Below are 3,992 nucleotides of genomic sequence, written 5' to 3'. Positions count from 1 at the left end.
GTGGTTACCATGGAAGTTATTACATGAATCCTTCCTTATCAGTGTTTAAAGTTAATACGTTTGTTATTCTCCTAGAGAGCTGAAGGACCTCAGGACACTTTAACTTCAATATCTCAATCTCAACTTATTTATTGCTGTTGTAATTTATTAGTGTTGTGAATTTTCAATTTTTAAAATGTCCACATGCTATTATAATTATTGTTTTATGTAGCCAAAGTTACTTAATACTTACTACTTTATTTTTCATTCTTTCCTGTATATCACATCTTTCATCTTTTTTTTTTTTTTTTCCTTTTTGAGTAGGCTCCATGCCCAGCACGGAGTTTGAACTAACAACACCCTATCAAGAGTCATATGCTCTGCCGAGTGAGCCAGCCAGGTGTCCCACATCTTTTATTTTCTGCCTGAAAATTGTCTCTTAGAATATTTGTCTTTTCTGTTTGGAAGCTTTAAAGAAATCACAAGTTTCATATGTGTGTGTATTTACTTACTTATTTTTACTTTATACTGCATTGCTTTTGGAGAGTGCATTTTTTTTTAATGTTTACTTTTCCTTCATTGGCAACTTTGGATGCATTTTTAGATTTTGGTCCCCAAAGGGCATTTTTCACAAATCTTGAAGCTGCATCTCTATCCAGCTTGCCAGTCTTTGTCTTGTCTATTATTTCTTTGACTCTGTTCATGTATATTCTGATTCTTTCCAATTCCTGCTTTATTGGTATTAACTCCCTGAATTGCCAGATAAACCCAAAACATTGAACTTAAGGTGTAAGCAGAAACTAAACCCACTTTTGCCTGTTTAAGGAGATCCAACTTCTGCAACAACTCATTACTAGAAACAGACAATTGTCTTCAGCATCTCACCCATAGCACCAGTAGAATTCTCAAATGTTGATAAATACTCATGAATTTTTTAAATGATTTATTTATTTGAGAGAGAGCTTGAGCAGAAGGGGGGCAGAGGGAGAGGGAGAGAGAATCTTTGAGCAAACTCCCTGCTGAGTGTAGAGCCTGACATGGGGCTTGATTCCAGGACCCTGAGACAATGACCTGAGTTGAAACCAAGAGTCAGCCACTTAACCAACTGAGCCCTAGGCACCCCAATACTCAAGAATGTCTACTGGATAGCCTTCATTAATTTCTTTACCTGCCATTATGACCAACTTACTGGTCTTCTACTCCTGTCTCATGGAGAGTACATTTTTTTAATCTTAGGATTTTATGTTATGGAAAATTCTCAGTTATTGCTTTTTAAAAATATTTTCTGCTATCAAATATTTGTATTTTATTCATACTAAAATGCTAAAAATTAGGGTCCATAAATACACTACCTTGCTTAAGAACTAGGTACATACTCATGGACTAGACTTTGCTTTTCCCTTCTCTTGTACCTCTCTCACTCCCTGAGCTAACAGCATCCTGGACCATCTACTCCTTGTTTTTTTAAAAAATTGTTTTATTACATTTTTTTTTTGGTTTTATATAACTTTTCAACTTTGTAAGTAACATCATGCTAAGTCTTTTTGACTTGCTAGTCCTAAAATCCAAAATTTGGTTTCTAAAATGAATTTATGTTGTTGAGGATATAGTTTATTTATTTTCACTGTTATATACTATTCCATTATAGGAATATGTATCATTCCATTCTGTTGAGGGATTATTCTGTGTGGGGGGGTTTCTGTTGCAATCAATGCTGCTATGAATATTTTTATGCACATTTGCTAGTACATAGATACCAGGGGTTCTCTAGAGAATTCACTTAAAAGTGAAATTACCCATGTTGAACTTGAGAAAATTCCAAGTTGTTTTCCAAAATGATTAAACCAATACACTCTATCTAGTAATATGGAAAAGTTCCTGTGTTTCCTATCTTCATCTACATGATATTCTCAGACATTTTTTTGGTTTGTTTTTCGCTTTTGTTTTGTTTTGCCAATCTAGTAGGTATAAAATGACATCGTATTGTTGTCTTAATTTAGTTTCCAAGATTACTAATGAGACTATGCTTTTTACCACATACTTATTTGCCAGTTATAGTTCCTCTGTATGAGATGCATGTTTATGTATCCTGCCCACTTATCTATTGGGTTTTGTCTTTTTATTGTTAAAAGATTCTATTTAAAATATAATTCTTAATCCTTTGTTGATCATAACTGTTAAAGATATCTTCTTCCTTGTATTGCTGTTGGTATTTTTTTATTTTGGGTGGGGGGAGAAGTGGAACTGGATAATTTATTTTCCTCACCAGTTATAGCATGAAGGAAACTTCCTAATATGTCTTATAGTTAATTCTCAACTTTTCATTAGAGAAGGGCTGCTTTACCCTCTCACCCACCATCATTTTGAAGGTCAGTTTTGTTTCCTTTCTTCTCCAAATGAAATTTTCTATAGAGCTCTTTCTTCTGATATCCCTTCCTCAAGTCTGTGAATAACATAAATTGGAGTCAGGGACAGGAAACAGTGTAGATGGAGCCACTACCCCTGAGCAGAACCAAAGGGTTGCCCACTGTTTTCAAGATTGCCCTGAACTTCTTTATCTTGGCTTTAACAACAACATTGGCTTTAATATTTGAAACTAATATTTTACAACTTTTTGAGATTTATGATCAGTTTCACTTCATCCATAGTTTTACATCATCATATGGATACTAAAGTATATAAATTCTTTTGGTTTACAGGTGTTTCTCTTCTGCTGGATCAGGAATGTCTTGGCAGAGGGACATCTCCTACCATACCACCAATGGCATTTTATCTTGGATCTTTAGCTCTTTCTGATTTCAGTTATTCATTGAAGCCTCATCCCTGGGAGGGTCAAGTCAGACATATCCGGGGTTACCTATTGCATAGTGTGTGTTTGGCATGAGAAGGTTTACCTCTTGGGGGTATTATCTAGGAGAGCACTGATAAGACATCTGGCTTCACTCTTTACTCCTTCAAGGACTGAGGCTCCCTATCAGTATATACCTTGTAGCAGGTAAGCAATCAGGAGTAGCATGGGTCAGGGAGCAGGAAGGTCACATGTGGCTCTCCAGACAGAGGAAGAACTAGATCTCACTACTAAGGAATATGCAAGCAAAGAGAGACTCTGGCTTTCTTTGAAATTCAACTTTTTTTTTTTTTTTAGCCTGGATGGATATATAATTACATAAAGAAAACAATCCATACGTAAAGTACCCAGTTTGATACATTTTGACTTGTGTATTCCTCTGAAACATTACCACAACAGAGACAATTAATTATGCCAAAACATTACCACAACTGAGACAATTAATTACCCCCAAATGTTTCCTCCTGTAACTTTATAATTCCCCTTCCTATCCCTTCACTCACCTTCTACTTTCAGGCAACCACTTCTATTTTCTGCCATTATAGATTAGTTTGTATTTTCTAGAGTTTTATATAAATGAAACAAAAAGTACATACTCTGTTTTATTAGAATTCTAGGTTTCTTTCACTCAACGTAATTATTTTGAGATTAAACCATATTATATGGATTAATAATTTTTTTTTTTTTTTTTGGGGTTTTATTTTTTTTTTTTTTTATTTTTTATTTTTAGGATTAATAATTTTTTTATTACTGAGTATATTCTACAGCAATATACCAATTTATTTATTTATTTGCATATTGATGTATTTGTACTATTTCCATATTTTACACTTACAAATAAAGCTGCTATTAAAATTCATGTACAGGTCTTTGTGTAAACATATGCCTCGTTTTTCTTGGGCAGATACCAATAATGGAATGACTGAATCACGTGGTAGATATGTTTAACTTCATAAGACTGACAAACTGCCAAAATGATTCTACCATTTTACATTCCCACTGGTAGTGTATGAGAGTTCTAGTTGTCCCATATTCTTGCCAACACTTAGTATGATCGGAGTTTCCATTCTATTTTATCTGTTGTAACAATCTGTGATAGAATCTGGTTTTAATTTGTAATAACAAAGAATAACTGCTACTAATAATAATTAATGCTGAGCACTTT

At 34.0% G+C, this 3,992-nt stretch overlaps 1 pseudogene; it reads right to left on the bottom strand.

Moving 5' to 3' along the window:
* Positions 1–497: 497 nt before the first annotated feature.
* Positions 498–1,154, bottom strand: LOC131810517 (nuclear nucleic acid-binding protein C1D-like; annotated as a pseudogene).
* Between the last annotated feature and the right edge of the window lie 2,838 nt (positions 1,155–3,992).

The sequence above is a fragment of the Mustela lutreola genome, chromosome 10 (assembly GCF_030435805.1).
Source record: "Mustela lutreola isolate mMusLut2 chromosome 10, mMusLut2.pri, whole genome shotgun sequence".
NCBI classification, from domain to species: Eukaryota; Metazoa; Chordata; class Mammalia; order Carnivora; family Mustelidae; genus Mustela; species Mustela lutreola.
This window is presented reverse-complemented; position numbering and strand designations above follow the sequence as displayed.